This window comes from Gallinula chloropus (assembly GCF_964237585.1).
Source record: "Gallinula chloropus genome assembly, chromosome: 9".
NCBI lineage: Eukaryota > Metazoa > Chordata > Aves > Gruiformes > Rallidae > Gallinula > Gallinula chloropus.
In genome coordinates, this window is record NC_140094.1 from 11,929,716 (window position 1) to 11,949,762 (window position 20,047).

The following is a 20,047-nucleotide window of genomic DNA, read 5'->3' on the forward strand; positions in this document are numbered from 1 at the left end:
GGTTCTCATTAGAAGTCATTAACCAAGTTTTTCAAGCACCAAGATACAGGAGCTGGGTTTGGTCAGATCCAGATGTCCCTTTGCATTGCCCCAGGTTCGACCCCTGACCGCCCATTCTCCAGCCTGGTGTGACTCAGATTGGCAAAACCCAAATGAAACACAAAGCCTGTCCCAACCTGTGCTGTGTTGTTTTACCCCCTCCTTGCGTGTCCAGATGCATCAGGGACTGATCCTGCAGCCAACTTCTGCTCCTTCGGGTGGTGGGGCTACAGCTCCTGGAGTGGAAGTTTTCTTGCTGAGAACTCAGCATCTCCAGGGCATCTTCAATGCTGCTGGATTCAGGTAAGCAGCAGGACATGACCCAAGAGCTGGTGGTGTCCTATAGCCTCATTCATAGCCTGCACGAGGGCAGAGCTCGGGGTGAGGACCCTTGGGCTGGGGTCATACAGCAATGGTGGGGTAAGATGGGAGGAGGGTTGAGGAAAGGAGGTGAGGTGAGATGAGTGCTAAGGATACTTTTGCAGATGCAGTGGCAAGCAGACAGGAACTACACATGCTAGCAGGCTTGCACAGAAGTACAAGCAGATGGCCTTGAGCCTGAGAACAGGACCTGCCCTTCCTATGGAAATAATCATGTAGGCCAGACCTTACAGTACTGCTCAGCTGAGCCTGCAGAGCTGGGGTACAACCGGTGCCCAGCAGCACAGCACACCTCAAGTCCCAACCCAGAGATGAGCTGCCACGGTTCTAGATGGGACGGTCCCTGCTAGCAGCAGCCCTGGGAGGGTGTCCTCACCTCAGGGGAAAGCAGAAAGCCACCAGCTCTCGGCTGTGCCTCTGACACCTGGCAGCTGCAGGCAGCCTTCGCCAGCCTCTGCTCATTGTTCCCCAGTCCTGCTGCTCCCCGTCTCCATTCTCTCCCTGTGATGCCTCTGTCTTTGGGTTTTTGTCTTTCAATCAGTTTTCATCTCAGTAATTCCCATTCAATGGCTGGTCCCTGATCTTTCTAATTGAGATCAGAGCTTCATATAATAGGAAGGGGGGAGGGAGACTATTTTTAATTTGCTACATTCCCATTAATAACAAGTTCTAATTAAAAAACCTCCATCTTCCATCCTCCCAAGTTCAGAGGAAAACTCTCTGCGACTTCTGTTGGAATCTTCTGCTGATAAATTGGTACCACAGCCTCCTAGAACAGCTGGTCCTCTTTAGCAGGCATAGTAATTAATGGGAATAATAAATGCATTCAAAGCAGGTTCGTAACCCTCCTTTCTGTGCACTCAGACATCTCTTTGCATTGCAAGAGACACACATCAACATTTCCACTTACAGAACAGGCCCAAAAGAGCTGCCTGCGTTTAACAAGCCTGGGTTTCATTAGCACTCTCTGTCCCATAATAAACCTTGTGATACAAAGCGTTCCTGGGGACGAGGAGGTTCCCTCTTGGCTGTGAATGAAGCAGATGCACAGAGAAGGAACCGTACCTCAGAGCATCTCTGTGGCTGTTGAGAACTTTGTGCTGATCCCAAGTTTCCTACCAGAGTTCCCCAGCCTCCACAGAGAGGAAAGCCACCCGGAGCCTACCCCTTGGGGAGGGGTCTCCAGTTTTACAGAGTGTAGACCCACACATATGCCCTGCTCTGATGGATGGGATGAACGTGGGTACGGCTCACCCTCATCCTGAGCTGCTGGCTTGGACTTCCAGTCCACCCAGAACCAGCCTTGCCTGTGGGATGCATGTCCTTGCTGCTATGGTAAAGTGGAAGAGGACCTCAGGGAGATGCAAAGACAGGAAACCAGGTTTCTCTCTTCTCTCCAACTCCTCCTCTGCTGTCTCCATCTTCCTGGCCAGGTGTCTTAGGGTAAACAGGTGTTATTGCCTTGTAACATCCACACAGTGGGACTGAGAGAGGAAGGTGGAGGGAATGCAAAGTGAAGGCTAAGGTCACGCCATGAGCTGGGGAGGAGGCCCAGGTATCCTGATTCCTCTCGCTGGGCACACAAGACCAGCACATGGGGACAACCCTGCCTGAAGGATGAGTCAGTAAGTGCCACATCTAGCCTGTGTCAGCAGACACAGTGAAGCAGAAGCATACGGTCCAACAAGATGCACACCCTCTCCTCTCTGTGCAGATCTCCATTTACAGCCGCTGCTGACTTGGATTTCCTTGGATGGGCAGATCAGCTCTGCTGGGGATGGACAACGCCTCGCTGTCCCTTTTGTTCACCACTGCTGAGTTAATGGACTCATCTCAGGAGTGGTCAAACCGGGAGCCATCAGCGCAGATATCCCCGAGCTGAGCAATCTGTCCCGAGCAGTGATTTCAATTAAAGGGTCATTAGTGTGAAATCTTATCCAGCCCAGCTCCCATTTGCCAGCAGGAGGTCCTTCTCCTCCCCGTCCCAAGCCCTGCTCTGCGGTTAGAGTATGCTGCTCCTGCTGGAGCCCTCTAGTTTTGCTAAAACACAGCAGCTGCTGCTAATAAACAAACATATTGATCATAGAGATATGGGCTGTCAGGGACTTAATTCATGAATGAAATGTGCTTAAGAGCGCCCGGTAGGCAACAGCTCTGCTTAAAGGGCTCAAAGCCAAGATGGTGCTTGGAGGTGGGAACTGAGAAGCCCAGCAGCTGCTCAGCGCTGGGATGTCGCGGTCTGGGGATGGTAGAAGGATCTGGGGATGAAATTTATTTGTGGGACAGAAAGGAGCAGAGCAAATATCCCCTTTGTCATTGTAGACCATCGCTAACAGGGATGTGGTGCAATGAAGGGCTCTGTGCTTCCCTCCTACTGTGGCATTTAGCAAGAGGCTCTGGTTCTGCGCAGCATCTGGGCAACCCAAAAATTCAGAACCAATTTAAAGAGAAGACTATCAAACAACCCCACGAAACCCCAGTTCCTCAAACCCTCCAAGGATCTGAGGCTTACAGAGGAAAGGGAGTGGTTCCTGTGCCTGCCTGCTGGAGTTTGTGGTACCCATTGCGGGGGTCAGGGACGAGCTGGTGTAGCATCACTCACAAACTACATCAGCACCGAGGAGGGGGGGAGTATCACAGCTCTGTGTTTCTAAAACTTCTGCTCTCCTGACAGCAAGCAGGTTTTCCTGATTGTGGATCAAATTTCCCCTCCTCAGACAGACAGTAAAACTTCTCCCTATGCTTAAGACCGGGGCTGCTTATATTGCTGTGATACTAATGCCTGCCATTGTTTCTAAATCATCCACATTGTGTGGAGTCACATCTAAACAAGGTACAATCAGCTCACAAATGGATCCTGCACAGTCAGGGACTGTAATTACAACCAAAGTATATTTGAATATAGCCTTTATAGGCACCATAAATCACACTGCAGTACGCGAGGATATAGGTTGATCCGTAACAGGTTTCCATACTTTTGGTATTGGCCACACTGAAAGCAGTTGTTAAAATAGGTCTTAGTATTTATGGTCCTGGGATGTGGAGGCCTTGCTGAGAGTTTGATGAATGAACTTTCAAGGACAGGAATAGTTGTCAGTCTGAAATATTTATCAGTCTGAAATCTCGCTGCGATTCATGCCATGGTTTTAATACCTCCATTTTTCCCCCGTCTTCTGGATTTGAAGCTGGCAGAAGGAGGGTTTGTGGGTCTCTGCTGTGGGGCTGCAGTGGGCAGAGCTGTGTCTCTGCCTCCTCTCCCCCTGCCTTGTCTCATCTAACAAGGCTGGGATGGAGTGTGTTGATGTGACCCTGAGGGGATCAGCTCCCTATGGCTTGAGGATCAGCCCTCGGGGAGATTGAACAGACTGGGGAGGACAGAGAAGGGAGAGCTGCCTGCTGCTCCGCTTCAGGGCTGCTGGGATGGAAAAACCACCCCAGGCTCCCCCAGGTTCTCTGCCTTTGTGCAAAACACCTCTGTGGGGAGGCCTGCGGATTCTTCTTCTAAAATCAATGCTGGTTGCACTCTTTGAGCGGGGAAAGAAAAATGGTGTGCATGTTTATGGGCACTCAGTGGCTGGAGCAGCCCCACAGCAGGATGCTGCAGGGGAGGCAGGGGCCACGGGGACAGCATTTGATCTCCATATTGCCAGGGGGCCAGCAAACCCTGCTCCAGCAATGTTATCTCTTTTCCCCATGTCAGTGATGACCGCTGTTTGAACCGGCTGTGGTACCCTGCACTAGCCAGCCTGCTGCACTGCCCGCTCCCAGGCTGCTTCTGCTGCCCTCTGCCCCAGAGGCTGTGTTTCAGGGCTTGCCAAAGCAATTCCTGCTCCATGCACAGCAGGATGTGGAGGCCCATGTCTGGACAGACTGCATGCCTCCCTCAGCATGTGTCTGCATGCTGGTGCTGTGATACCCTTGCCTTGGGCCTCCTGCATCCCTCTGGCTGAGAAGAGGCTAAGGGAACTCAGGGGCAGATAAGTAGGACAAGCTCTCCATCATTCTGAACCTCATTTCTCCCTGATCAACTGCACAACCCCATTCCCTGCCAGATGTCCAGTTCCCCCCTCAGTTCCTGGTATCAGCAGCATGCCTGGGACTCACAACCTTCTCCTACAAGGAATACAGTCTGGACACTTTGCTGTGGGAGAGGAGAAGCTGTATGGTTTTACACCAGCATGGATGAACTTTCCTCTTCTCTTTTGCAAACCCAAACCCAGTGGAATGTGTTTAATTTCTGGCCCATCTTTCTGTGCTGCTTTTATGAGTCTGCTGTGTTTTGTGACTGAAGTGTGGTTTGAAGACCATGAGGCCACTGCAGAACCACGTCCCACTGCAGCCTTATTAGCAGGTCCATGCAAAAGGGTCTGCTGAGCAGAAGAAAAGCTGAGTTTCACAGGGATCTGTCTGCTGCTTGAGAAAAGACTGAGGGCCATGACTTCAGGCATCTTTTCAGAACCTGATCTCAGCAGCTGGAGGTTTCTAGACTCCTGAGGTCTCCAAGACACCCAATGCTTGCAAGTTAATAAATGTCTAGACATTATCTTGTGAGAGAGGGGATGAAAACTCCCAGTGATTCCCCCGCAGCAAATGCCAGCAAAGCACATTTGCTTGAGGTTTCTTGAAGCTACCACTGAAAGGTCAGGTCTCTCAGTGAGACGAAAAGCTCTCTTCTCCCTTCTAGCTGTTCCATCAATACTTGTTTTTCCTCTCCATTTACTTTTACCTTCCTGTTCAGAAAAACATACATAAAGAGGGGGGAAAAATTGCTGGTTCGTATGACAGCTGCTAAACAGCTTCCACAGCCAGAGCTCTGGCTAAAGACCCCAGTATGCCTTGGGGGCAAGTGTGGAGATCAGGAGTCTCTAAGTGATGACCAGGGCAGTACGAAGACAGGTGTGAAGCTGAGGTGTAGAGGGGACACCTGATCTTCTGCAGCCAGAAGGGAGGCATGGTGGTTGTTGGACTCAATGACCTTAAAAGGTCTTTTCCAACCTAGTGATTCCAATTCTGTGATTCTTCATGTGCTCCCTTTGGCCTGGCTGGCTCCAGGGTCCTTTCCAACACCTGCGGCAGGCAGAAGGGCAGATGCTGTGCACAGGGAGAAGGGAAGGTGGGAACAAAGGTGAGACTATGTGCATCTTACCATCTATGGTTCTATGACAGCCATCACTTTAGGCCTCACAGACAAGCAGCAGGGGGGAACAAGGATCCAGTTTCAACCTTGCAATGACTTTTCTGAAGTGAGGCGTGGTGGTTGTTCTACGTGTGCTACCTCTGTTGTAGTCTCTATCACCTCCTCAGAAGAAGACTTTGAGGGGTTACTTGCAGCCCCTGCTGGGAGGAAAGCAAACAGCTCTCCAGGCCTTTGAACAGCCACCAAGGAGGTCACCTTTCTGGGTCTCCTTCTTCCAGCAGCGAACCCACAGGGTTTGGGCACAGACAGCTGGTTCTCTTCAAATCAGGGAAGAAGACCTCACCATCTGCTGTGGGAGAAGGACCTCTGTGCAGAGAACTGGAGTCCTTTCTCTTGCTCATCTCATTATATGGCCCTCCACTGAATTAATCACATAATACCATTCGGGGATAACATTCCTTAACCCACCTCTGGGCTCTTCAGTGATGATTACTCCAGCTGCAGCTCACCTCTCTTCCACTTGCTGCTCCCATCCTTCCCTTCTCCCCCATCCCTGCCTTGTTTCTCTCTCTCTTGGTCATTATGGCCTTCATCCAACAAAGCACTTAACCAGGTGTTTCACCACACAAGTAACACGGCCCTCTCCGTGCGGCAAATCCGGAAGCCTGATGCAGGAGACAACTGGCCACCTTTGCCCTCTGGACACCTGGGGCTTTCGTGGTGTGGAGAAACTCCTGGGGTGCGGGCAGAGGAGCTCGGAAACCCCTCAGATGGCCCTCCTGACCTGCTGGCTACGAGCTGCAGTCCTGACATCTGCTTGTGTGTAAGCAAAAAAGAAAATAAATCACTGAGGATTTCCTCCCTGGGGTTGGGGAACTGGAGCAACGCTGTCCCTGGGACAGGGCTGCACCATCCCAGCTAGTGCTGTGCAGCGAGCGGAGAAAGGATGAGCTTTTTGGAGCTCCATGTGGGTGTGATGAGTGCTGCATGGCCACGGAGGGCAGCTGGAGAGCCCTCTGGGGAAGAGTCCCATCAATGGGGCCAACAGCACCTTTTCCCCTTCCCTAGCTATTGTTAATACTTTTTGCATGGGTGTGTTATTTTGCAAGGACCTCCTCACCCATCACCCAGCATGTGCAGTTCCTGCATAACATATAAGCCAGAACTAGTGTCCAAGCCTGCCCTGTTAGAGAAGATAGAACATCATTCTGTCTGCCACAGGAAAGAAGCATGTCTCAGCGTAGCTGAGGACTCAACCAAAGAGGTAAGAATGTTTCCTGGATGACCAGGACCAGACCCTGTGCCTTTTCCCCAAAAAGAGCGAGACCCAAGGTTGTTAGCTTCTCGTGCTGGAGCAAAGTCTCCTCTGCTCAGCTCTGTAACAGGCTGTGGATAAGACAGTGGGGCTTACATTTCAGGACTTAAATATTCAATTAATCAATGGAATATTCCATTAGTGTAATAATCACTTGGCATCGCCTGATCTATAGGTACATCTCAGCTGGGCCTCACAAATTGATTTCTGATGAAGTTCTAATTGACTGTACCGGCAGAAGAGGACCTGTCTGAGCATGTTGAAGCAGGGCTCGTGAAGGCTCTGGCAGCACCGCCTCCCCCCCAAGGAAGGAGAAGGAGGAGGGGGAGGTGTGATTTATGCCCCATTTATCACGACAGCCTCTACCCTATCCTGTTTTATTGGTCCCAAGTGAGGCATGAGAGCTTACAGTTTTAATGCGGAAATTTGCAGGCAGCCAGAGACCCCTGTGAGCTCCTGACAGCTGCTCGTCACTTATGCAGTAGGTGCCAGGGGTACCCTAAATCCTGAACCTCCTAACATGGGATGCAGCCGTGGCATGAGTTGCATGGGGAGGGCTCAGGTGTCCTCCAGCACGTGTGTATTCTCTGCCAGGGCTCTGCCACCCCTCTCCACAGAGCTAGAGCAGCAAGGCTGTAAAGGGGTTTCCTCCCTGCTGATGTAGCTCAGAACATATGGAAATGGGTGTGTGTGGAGGGATGCAGTGGGTGACCCACGTGTCCTTCTTGTGTAGCCATTCTGGAGACCCATATCCTGAGTGCTGACCTTCCTGAATCTGGCCATGGTCCCTGAAGGAGGACAGCACTGTTGGCACCATCTCAGTTGGCACCATCTCAGTTGCAAAAGGGTTGGAGTTTGTCATGCAAGGTTGGGAGCATCTTAGGTTACCACGCCAAAAGCTGCCAAAGGCTCTAACATGGCTCTGCCATAAAGGCTTCAGCAAACCCTGCTGTGTTAGCAGCCTGGCTGCAAATTTACCTTGGGATGGTTGTAGTGGGAGAGCTTATGGTCAGGGCAAGCCTTCAAAGCGTGTAATGCACCTACAAGGGCAGGCACACAGTTCTCCCAGTCTCCTGGTGGGATGAGATTGCCTGCCTGGTGGCATGTGTTTCACTAAGGGATGGTTTGTCACCCTGAGGCTGCTCCTGGATGCTGCAGTCACGCTCACACCATGTGCAGAGAAAGCACGAGGCACACAAATATCCCAGCATGAGCTGCTGTGATGGTGAGGACCAGCCCACTGAGGGCTTGAGAGGAAACACCCAGCCCTTTTAACATCCCCCTCTTTGCTGCTGAGACCCTTGCTTGGGACCTGCCAGCTCCTTCCACATTCTGCTGAAGGGACTGTGCTAAAAGGGCAGGTTTAGGGGTCTTCTGCCCCAGCATCAGCGGTGGGAGGGGGATATGATGCCAGTCCCTCAAGCTCAGGCTGACTCTGTTTCCCTCCCACGTGGCTGAGCTGGGCAGGGGGAAGGTGATGGATGGTGATTTCAAGAAAACTGAAAACAACAACATCAATGAAAGCAATCAGAGTGTGTGTGGCTGGCTGCTGAATTTTAAGAGAAATACCTGCATTTTTCAAACATACAGAAGTGACTGTAACTTCCTCTCCATCCTCTACCTGCATTAACTTAAGAGACAGCCAGGTGCTTAAAGGTTACTTTGCAGGCAATGACTGTTCTGTAAAGGGCTACTCATCTCTAACAGAGATAGGTTTTCTTTTATTGAACATCAGGCAGAGTGGCTGAAACCTGATAAAAAAATCCAGAGCAATAGATGCTTTTTTTTTTTTTTTCATTTTCTTTCCCCCTTTCCCAGTGAGGAATAAAACCCAGCAAAATAAAAAGGCAATTGCCTTGCTGTATGCATGGCTTTAAGCAATGGCTTTGTGTGACAGGGAATGCAGCTTAGGTAAATGCCCAATTAGAAAGGTTTTTCTAGGAAGACCTTTGAATCACCACGTCCACACCTCTCTCCCCACCACCACCATTTCCAACGCTGTTATTTCTAGCCTCACCTATTAATGGTACAGGAAGGAGACTAAATTCTCCCTGGGACTGTTAGGGCTGGTTGGACAACAGCAGTGTGGTTTGGAGGGGTGATCTTCCTCCGGACCCTGGGAGTCACCTCAGGTTGTGTCTCCATCCTCACAACATGGAAAGGTGCTCTGGGATTTATGCAGCTCTGCCCATGGAAGGGATTTGACTGCAAAAGATTTTAATAGCAGCCCCTTCTCTGTGGGGAAGATGATTTTTCTCTCATGCCAAACTTGGGTCTGGGAACCAAAGCCTTTCTGTGGTTGTAGCTGCTGGTTGCTTCAGAGCAGCCTTGACTGATGAGGTCTGACTGATTTTCAGTTTGTTTGTTTTTGCTGGGTTTTAAATGAGTGGTTTTAATTACTTGGTGAGCAGAGACAGAAATATAGCCTGTGCTGGAAATCCAGCTGAAAGGCTGCAGGTGGGGTGGGGGAGCTTGGGGGGGGTGAAACCCATGCCTCTGATGTGAAAGGACTTGAGATCCTCACAGGAGATCCCTTCCTCACCCAGCTCGAGTACCTGGCAGGGCCATGCCCTCCCAGCAGACCACAAGAGCCCTCCCTGGAGGACACTGAGGTCTTGTAGAGAGAGACCCCACCTTGGTCTGTCCCAGGACTCCCCTCTGTGTCACCCTAAACACAGGACGCTATTTGGCCGTCATCCAGCTTGTAAACAGGCTCATTAGACTCACATGGCATCTTTAGGCTTCAGGGATGTACTTTGGCTGCCCTCATGGTTAGATTTGTTGTCTGTATGTGGAGCAAACCACAGGCTTGGCTTGGTCATGGCCAAGGCACAGTCCTTGCAGCTGAGCATCCTTGGGTAACCCTGGCCTGTTCCTGGTCCCTGCAGTGGCTGAGGGATGAGAGTGCAATGCACACTAAGAGAAGTCCTCTCAAACCCTCCAGGACAGGATTTGCCCATACCCATGTGCATCTGATACTTATATCCACTGTAGAACAAGACAACCCTGATCCAGAGCTGTCAGCCTTATTTTTACCAGCAACATGAAACTCAATTAAAATCTGCATTATTTTTTCCCAGAGGGCCATTTGTTTGTCCCTGTCCTTTATTTTTTTATACAAGCTGCACGACATATGGGGCAACCACGCTGCCTGTGCTGAGAAGCCATGTCCAGTCCTCCACGTGTCACAGATTCCCACACAAATATGGAGGCTATTAAGCAGAAGTTATTAAGTGTCATTATTAATACACTGGAATGTAATGGGAGGGGAGGTTATTTTTATGCCAGGGCCTTGCACATATGCTCCCATCATGACAGGGTGAAATGGGAAAGGGGCATTGCCCACAGCTGAGGTGTGGACTGAGATGCTGAGCTAGAGATAACCAGCTCCCATGGGGCAGTGTCTGATGTGGTGCCAGGTCTGTGGGAGGAACCTGGTAAAGCCACATTGGCTTTTTCCAAGGCACCTGGCTGTTGTGAGGAGATCTGGGAGCAAAAATGCCAGCAGGAATGTGAGGGCTGGTGCTGAGGGTTTCCATCTCCCCGGAAGGAAGGAAGGAAGGAAGGAAGGAAGGAAGGAAGGAAGGAAGGGGAGAGAAAGAAAAGCTGCTTCAGATAAACCTGTAAACATTTGGTTCAGAAAGAAATGAGCAATGGAAACAACTGTTTTGTGTAAGCACTGTAGGTCATGTAATCCTTCCCCCGGGCAGGATTGTCCCTTCCCTGTGGTCTCACACACATGCTGCTGCCCTGGATAAGTTTGGCTGAACTGCTTTGATTTCTCCAGTGCCAGAAGCGCTCTGCCCCCCAGCTTCTGTCCCCCAGGTCCTGTCCCTCACCCTACCTCCTGCTGGGGTTCCCCCAGCCCCATCTCATTGAGACACTCTCCCTGACAGGTCCCAATCCACCTCTGTCTGTGGCTAGGGGCCACATCTGGAGGTAACGTTTCTTGTCAGCTTCATTTGGGATTTTCCCCCTTTGCAGCTCCCCCAGCCTCTCCAGCAGTCCCCAGTTTGTTCCTCCAGTCTGATCACAAGCCAGGAACAGGGATGATCTCAGACCCTCCACTAACTGTTGTCTGTTGGTGTTCCTCTGCATCCGTGCAGGGCATCCCTGTCCCTCCCTCCCTCCTTCCTTCCTTCCCAGGGGCCGAGTTTGAACCTTTCTAAAATAAAACCCAAACCCCACTCTTCCCCTCCACCATTTTGTGTGCAATGAAATACAGTTCCTCTCCTAAATGAAGCTACAGGCAGTTTATTAGCCTAGCTAATTAACCCATAATCAGCGTTTTGTTCTTCTCTAATCACAGACTGCTCACACCCTCGGATCACAGAGCGCAGCCGTGCTGAGGAGCATGTATTTATAAAGGGGAGTGGGGGGAGAACCCCAGTGTGCACCATGCCAGGAGCTCTGTTTGCAGGGGGAATGCCAGCTGGTTCAGGCACATGGTGTGACCTACCCAGGGATAGGGAGCTCAGGAGACTCCAAGGGGTGACAGAGCTCTGGAGCACATCACCTTCTGAGAACAGGTTTGGTGTCAGCTCAGGTCACTAATGGGTGGCTGTTGCTGCTGGTCAGTGGTGGTTTAGGAAGCGGGGAGGTTGAAGGAGAAGCAGGCCTGGTACATCTTGTAATCTACATCTCTGCCTAAGCAGAGCTATTCTCCAGGGGATCATGTTTTCCTAACGTTTCCACTGGAGTTTTCCTGTTCTTCCAGCAATGATCCTTCCATGAATCTATACCAGATCTGCCAAACACAAAATATTTTGGAGAAAGCACCTGTGCTTTCCCTTTTTATTAATGTTTCCTCTACTTCTACACCAGGTGCCACCTGCCCCAGTGCCTGCCTCTGGCCCTTCCAAATCTGTGGGTGGATGGTCAGTTCTCTTAACATTCCCTTGTAAATCAGATTTCTGAGTGTTGGCGCTGCCTTCTGAACTCCCTGCCATTCATCCCTCCGTTCCTGGTGCTGCGCTGTGCAGAGACACTGTTGGAAAACATCCTCAGCCCGGGCGGCGATCTAACGAGACAGCCGATAAAAATATTGTTCCGTGGTGAGCTGAAGGCACTGTGCAGCTCTGTAATCATTTTCAAGATGGTAAAATCATTCTGCAAGGACAGCCTGTCTCCACTCTGATAAAATCAGGGCCAGAAAGGCAGCCCAGGTTGGAGGAACAAATTGCAGAGTTGTTGGGGTTGTTTTTTTCTCTCTTTTTTTTGGAGGCAAAGATTTATTTTTAAATAAGGGAGCTGTCATAAACTGGGACAGCTGTTGAGAAGATCAGGTACAAGTGAAATCAAACTGGTGGTGTTTTTACCAAGTGGTTTGTCCTATGCTCTCCAAAGCCCTTTGGCTCCTGGATGCCCCCTGCTGTGCCCTGATGGACCATATCCCAGGTGTCCCCAGCCATCCCAGGCTGGCAGTGCTCTCTCTGAACCTTTTTGGACCCACAGCTGAAGCCACTCTCTGCTTCATCTCCCCCAGCAGCTGCGCTTCATCCTTCCTTGTCTCTCTTGCTTTGCTGTGGAGCTGCTTGTGTGTTTCTACTTTGTGAGACCTGCTGTGTACCGAGGGAGGTGAAGAAAATAAATCAGGTGAGAAAGATGCCAAAGGAGCCAGGTAAGAAGGCTACAGATGTGCTAGAGGTCAATCTGTTTTGGGGTTCACCAGTTTTCCCATCATGGGGGACACATGAGTGTCAAAGGCTCCACAAAAGGGCCCCCAGTGTCCTCCCACCTTCCAATTCCATGAGTAGCACGGGCTTCTCTTCTGCCCCAGTATCCTCCTTCCCTTTTTCATTGCCATCATGCATGCTGGGGAAAGGTGAATTTAATTACAGGCTAATGAAACACATAATGCATTTCTTGAAAAACTGAAATCTGAGCAAAGAGAGGGCACTTCTGTTTACAGAGACACTTGGTGGTGTTCCTCATGTTGGGTTTTTTTTCTCCCCTCTGCCTTCTCCTTTGTCTGGTAAACATGTATTGCGTAAGTCCTGAGTGTTCATGGGATGCTCAGAACATTGTCCTCACTTGCCATTGTTCGGGCTAATTTATGCTGGGTTAGTCCTCACCCTTTGGAAAGGGTCCAGAGTCCTGGTGGAGTAAATCTTCCTGATTTATGTCTCCCTCCTAAAAAATAAAAAAAAATCCCAGGGAATTTAAGGAGTCCCAAAGAGAGGAGAATCTAGGACAATTTGCACCCATCGCTTGCTCCTGGCAGGGAAGGCTGGGATGATTTGGGGCTGGTAAGCACAGACATTTCATCTGTTTGTAGAAAGAAGGAAAATTAAATCTCATGGCCTGTTTGTGAGAGGAAATTGCCCAGAATAGCTCTGACAGAATAAGCTATTCCACAATAGCTCCCCATGCGGACACTAGAGCCACTTTGTTCCAGGCTAATTAGTGTGCTTCCAAGCGGAGTAATTATTCTGGAAGGGAAATCTCTCTTCTCCCACAAAGAGTGTCTACATGGAGGTAGCTATTTGGGAATGGCATAAGCAGGCCATCAGAAACCATTGCTGCTCCACCGACTGGTGTCCTCTTGTTGAGGTATCTTGGGCTTGGAATAGTCCCATCAGTTGTGGGTGGGATGCTCTGGAGGGTGTCTGGAGGAGGGCTGGGGAAGGAACTAGCAGCATGGATGTATCTGGCTGGTTACCCAGGTGAGGGGGACTCAGGTGGACTCCCCCAGTGAGTGCTTATGGGCCCCAGAAGAAGTGGTGATTCAGAAATTAGAAAAGATTGCACCAATCCAGTTATTTCATGTCTTTTTTTTTTTTTTTATTCCACTGTTTTATGGCCAAGCTATTAAATGGCTGCTCTAAGGGCTTTTTTCCTTCTCTCAGAACGTCTCACTTTTTTTTCTAAAAGCTTTTTTTTTTTTTTTTCTCACCTACTTTGCTACTGACTCACTGGAGAGGCTAGATTTAGTCTAAACGTTTCTCAGGAGACCGCCTGGTGTCTCACATGGCTCATTCCCTCTAAGCCACAGAGAAGTTCCTTTTATGAAAGATGAGGAGTTCTGTGAGGAGGGAGCTGTGCCTGAAGGTGGGACCGTTTAACCAGGTATGGTGCCAGAGCTTTGGACTGGCTTTGAGTTCCTGGCGACAGCTCTGACCTCCACGCTGCTTGCATCGTGCTCAGGGGAGGTGGGCTCAGCTTACACCAGGGGACCAGAAGTCAAATCTCCCAGTAGCAACCAGAGTGAGGATCTGTATCTCCACCATGTCTTGTGGAGCAAACCTGTACTTGCACTTGCCTTGTCTGGTTGCTCTTTGAGCTGGTCCTGGCAAAATGCTGGTGCTGAGGAGATAGAAATAATGGAGGGATCCTAGGATCCCTCTCCATCCAGTCCAGGATCCTGGAGATGTTTTATAATCTTCAGGGCTCAATAGGTATGGCCCAGCCCAAAGAAACCTCTCTGCTGCAGTCTTCTCATAGAGATGTCAAGAGTCTCAGCCCCCAGTCTTGCTCTTGGCCCACTGTTTTGGAGCAGGGAGACAAAGTCCTACACTGATTTTCTGGCATTTGTAGCCCTTTACTGCTTGATTGCTTTTCTCCCAAGACAGCTCTAAGCATGGAGTGATCTGGTATATGGAGGGACAGAAAGAGGGGCTGGGAGGGCCAGAGGATCCCTTCTTCCTCCTGGAAAAAGTTCAAAACAACTTTATAAGCATTTTAGTGTCAGTCAGAGACATTCTCCATGGCCATAAAGCCTGGCATGGTCTAATTACACATGATCTGCCCACTCTGGAAAATTGATACTTACATGGTCCACTGGGCCCTGTGTCCCTGTCAAAATGCAGATCAGCCATTCCCTACGGGACAGCTGAACCCTCCTCCATACAGGGCACGAAAAGAAAATGGATGGGAACTTTTTTTTTTAAATGACAGCTTCTCTCTCCTTAAATTCAGACTCTCTGGTGTCCCAGAGAGACTCTGGAGGCATGTGGTGGGAAATGAAATGGATTCCTTGAGTGCCTGGCTGGGACGTGCTCCTGTTTGAAAGTTTTTGGGGTGGACTCACAAGCCACTGAGGAGCTCAGACATGCCCACAGGACTGCAAGTCTCAGAGGTGCTGTGTCCTGCCAGGGCAGAGAGAGCATTGGAAGAAGGATGGAGACAATGTGGATGGACAAGAGGAATGACCAGCCCTTGAGCTGACAAGTTCAGGAGGAATTATTGCTGCAGTGAACCAGTCATGCCCTTACTTAAATCTGCTCTGACCTAGCACGGCTCCTGCAGACCACAGACCCAATCCTGGGGTCCCTCCCCCACCTTGTCCCCGCCACTCTTCAGCTGGAAAAGGAGAAAAAAATGGGGAAAGCACTGGAACTTTTGTGCCTGAAAGGACTAAGAGAGGAGGCTGATAAGGATGAGGGGCTGATGCAGTTCTGCAGCAGCAGAGCTGGTCTTTGTGACCAACAAAATCCTCTCTAAGGCCGTGTCTCTTCAGGGGCTGGGCAGGGCATGTCCCAGAACTGCAGCAGGAGAGGGACTGTGTCCACAGAAAGGCAGCTCAGCTCTACCAGGAGGTGACAAAAGAGACTGGGGACTGTCTTCTGCTCCCAGCCCTGCCCTGGTCCTGCCATGCTGTCCCCAGAGAGGTAGAAGAGGCTGTTTGGGGCGGGGACTGGCAGCAATGGGGGAGCCTCAGTTTCCCTCCAGTGAAGGGGAGAGAAAAAGCAATTACTGTCAGCAAACAGCAGGCTGACACCTTGTCAGCACCTGCAGTGAATGATATCTCCTTCTTCTGAGAGATTAATTACCTGAGCATAACCGTACACCAGGAATTATGAGATCTTCTCTCTAAAGAGGAGGCCTCTCCCCTCCTCACAGTGTGCTTGAGCAAAGACCCCTCGAGGGGGACCCCATTGTGGTGCTTGAACCTCCTCAGCCACCAGCCTGGTGCTTTCTGCAGGCACCAAACCCTGAAAACAGCCCCCAAAGGGGCAGCAAAAGGAACAGTGTGGTCAGGACGAGGCGATGGGGAGAGCTGGGAGAGCTCAGGGGGAGAAGTTTGGTTTAGAGAAGCTGGGGAGGCTTTGCAGCCTCTTGAGATGCACCTTCTTGTGGTTGCATAAGGGTTTACAAGCTCCATCTTGGGGGTCTCACACCTCTGTGGCAGGAGTGAGGCACCCTACAACCACCTCTCCAACCTCCTGTCAGAGCCTTGCTGAAGCTCTGGCTCTTTGGGAAGCCCACATCTTGCAGTGAATCTCCCAGATCTTCCTCTGAGCTGACCCCTTGCTCCAGCTGAGGTTTTTCTCCTCCTGAATTACAGTCCATCTGTTGAATCTGGAGAGATGAGGTGTGTGGAAGTTTTTGCAGATCCGCCTGATTTCTGATGCTTCATCCAAGCTTCCCCTGCTTCAGAGGGCACAGACACATCTGTTGACAGGTTCAATAAAAGGAACCATCTAGCAGGTAAATAGCTAAACAGGCTGTCTAATGAAGGGGTGCAGGGGAGGTATTTGAAGAGAAAACTAGCATTTTCAACCGATTTCTATATATTGGCCTCTTGCCTAGACCCTAAATAATCCCAAAATATGGGCACATGTAGTTGCTACCCTGCCCCAGCCCTCCTCAGCAGCTGATCCCACCCCATGCAAGGGAAGTGGCTTTCTCCACTGTGTTGTAAAGCCCAAATCCCCCACATTTACTGAGCTTGGCGCTTTCAATGGAGCAGCAGTGAAGAGACAACGTCCCAGATCACTCAAGTTCCCCAGCCCTTGGCTACCCAGCCCTGCCTGCAGCCACCCCCAGCTCCCTGGTACCCGTTATCCTAATTCAGCCCTTTCTTAACAACATTTGCAAAGATTTCCACTGGCAGAGCAGGATGCTGGCCACGGTCTCCACTGTGCTCACAGTCCACGGATGTGCTCCCCTCGTCATGGATTGATCTCCACGTCAGAACTGGTGCTGTTTGATCTGCTCATTGCAATGCAGTGGAGGGGAGTGAGTCCAGGGAATGGGCCTCCTTGGAATTAAGCTGCCTCTCTAATGTGATTACAGATGGCTGTTAACCCTCAAACCAACATGAAGGAATGTTATCTAGGGGTGGTGGGGGCGAATGAGACATGAAAGTCCCTCCTTGCTCTGTGCTAAATGAAAACGAGGGGTGCTCCGTTACTAGGAATAATTAGGCTTCCCTAGCTCCCTCACAGGGGGTTAGGAGAGTTATTTTATGTTTGCAAAGCACTTTGAAGAAGGGAAACATCCTAGAAATCCAGCACCATTGATCCCAGTGCTGCTTTTGCTCAGGTGAGAGGCTTGCAGCAACGGGCTGTCTTCTACCCAAGGGTTTCGCAGCATGCCACCTGAGATGGGTATGTGTGGAAGGTGCAAATATTGTTATCATGCCATTTTAGGAAATGGAGAAATAGATGCAGAGCACAGGGGAGCTGTGGAACAGCTCTCACAGAGTTGGGATTAGGAGGAGAGGGTCCTGTTCTGCATGTAGTTGTGATCTCCACTTAGAGGATACTTGGACTTGAAGACAAGGTGTTTAAGAAGCAGGTATTGGCTGACAATATTGCTGTAGAGGCACAATGTTCTCTCTGGAAATCAAGTTGTAGACTTGCAATGGGTGCAAGGAGGAGCAGGGGAAGTTCCATGTGAATATAAGGAGGAACTTGTTCCCTGTGAGGGTGACGGAGCACTGGGACAGGCTGCCTAGAGAGGCTGTGGAGTCTCCTTATCTGGAGACATCCAAAAACCACCTGGATGTGTTCCTGTGTGACTTAGTCTGGGTGATCCTGCTCTGGAAGGGGGATTGGACTAGATGATGTTTCGAGGTCTCTTCCAACTCCTAATGTTCTGTGATTCTGTGATTTTTCAAAAACCTCCATGTGTGAGGGCGGGACCTTTACCTTTTTCAGCCTGAAGGACCCAGGAGACATCCAAGCTCTGGCCGTGTGTCCCTCCTCCAAACCAGGCCAAGTCTTAAGCCCACTCACCTCCACCTCCATCATCCCCCTAAGCCTTAGGAAGAACTGGAGATCTTCCAGGTGACAGGGCTGTTTCACCCTAACTATGTTCCTGGTCTGGACCAGAGGACCCTGGTGCTACATCCTTGCTGGAGCCACCACCTCCACCCCACGGCGCTACCTGGTGCCAAGAGGGATGGCTGCCTGGATGCCAAGCTGAACATTACACAGCAGACTCTGATGAAAACTAATTTTCCCCCAACCTCCCCATTTTTGTCTTCACAGCAGAAATGTCAAACAGGCTGTACAGAAAATAAGAAAGCTGTACCAGAACAAGCTTGGCTTTCTTCCCACCGTCAGTTTGGTTCCCTCCATCAACAATCAACCAGGACAGGAGCATCTGCTTCACCCAGAAGGGCTTGTAAGCATCATCTGTGCACCCCAACACAGCAGCCATGAACCTTTCCCCCCAAACTGTTACTGATGTATAACTCTTCAGCCAGAGAGTGTCTGCTAAACCCCTTCTGACCTTCATTTCTACATACCCCATGGCATTCTTAGCACGGTCACAGAGGCTGAGGCAGCCAGAGTCTCCTGAGCTGAAGTGGGAATACCTGCAATGCCCAGGGAGGTCTCCCAGGAATACAAGCAGAAGGTGGGAAGGCACCCTGCCCAGGATGGGCCAGGGAGGGCAGGGACAGCAGAGGCACAGGACGTTCTCAGAGCACAGACAGTACCAGCCTTGTCCATGCTTCTCCTTTCTTCTCCCTGACAGCTTGACAACCTAACAGGAAAAATGAAGTCAGTGAAGGGAGAAATGCTATCAGGAGCCCCGTGCTAAGAGGGCAGACAGGCCAGATTGGAGGAAAATGAGAAGCTGTCCGGACTAATGCAATCATTTATCACATAATCTTGCTCAGCAGTTGGGCGGGAAGCCTGGCAGTGCCTGGCACTCAGAGGAGGCTCTCTTGGCCCCTGGTACCCTGCTCCAGTTGGTGAGCTTGTTTCTCCTGGATTCTCCAGGGCTTGAGGTTTCTCTTTCACCACCTTGTTGCACTTGTTGTACCTGCCTCTTTTCGCTCTCACCGTTGTCCCCTGCATGCTTCCCTCCTTCCCAGAGCAAGACTGGGTCTTGCACTTCTTCTCTGTGGTCCCTTCTTCAGAAAAGAAGGCATCTTGTCAGGTCACTGCTTGTGCTGAGACGTTTCATCACCGGGCCGTTTCGGCTCCACGCGGCGTTAGCCACTCGCCTGGAACCTGGATTTACAGCTTCCTCATCCCCAGCCATAAAAAGAGGCATTGCTGAAGTGCCACGGCAGAAAGGGGTCAGCACGAAAGCGTTACCAAAAGGAAGCAGCAAGGGAATTTCCCTCCCTGCTCATGTTGCATCTTAGGGTTTGCTCTGCCTTTGGGCCATATGTGATCTGCACCCCAGGGAACGGCCGGACATCAAAGGGTGACTTCTGGTGGGGATGAGCTCATTCGCCCCTGCTCGACCCTTCCCTCAAGGCAGGGGGGTGGGACCTCTGTGACCACCCGGCAGCTCTTCCCTGGATGGGTCTGTGAGTGGCTGGGGCAGGAACCCCGCCGGCTGCAGCTGCTCGGGCTCTGTCAGGATCTGCTCTTCCTCCTTGTAAATCAGAGGGGGACCTAACACTCCTCTTTAGCCCCCCAGATCCCCTGTGCTGCTAGCACGGCACTCAGCACCGATCAGTCCGGCACAGCAACATCCCACATGGGGGTGGGTCACCAAAAATGACACTGCCTGTGGAGTTTCTCTGCCAGGCTGTGGGGCCTGGATGTCCACTGAGCCACCTCTCCTGCACCTCGCCTCTGCCAGCCCGTGCACATGGGCTTTGTGATTAGCAACGTCTTCTGGATCTCTAGGAAAGTGGATCTCTAGGATCTCTAGCTGGATCACAGGAAAGCCACGCCATATAGGTAGTTCCTGCTGGCCCGGTCACAGATGAGCACTTTGCTGTGTAATTACTAGAGCTGGCCACAGGATGAGACAGGAGACTTGGTCACCATTCTCAGATTCTGTTGCCTGTTCCTTTTCTGAGGAAAAGCAAACCTTCAGGTGCTGAGAGATGAGGGCTGGGCTGGTGTGCAGGGCACTGGCTCAGGGCCGGGGAGCACAGACTCAGAGCCTCTCTGTGCTTGAATTATTTTCCCTCATGGACACTTCAGCATCCCATACCCGTAACGCTCCATCTGCAGACCCGCTCCCTTGTGTCCTCTCAC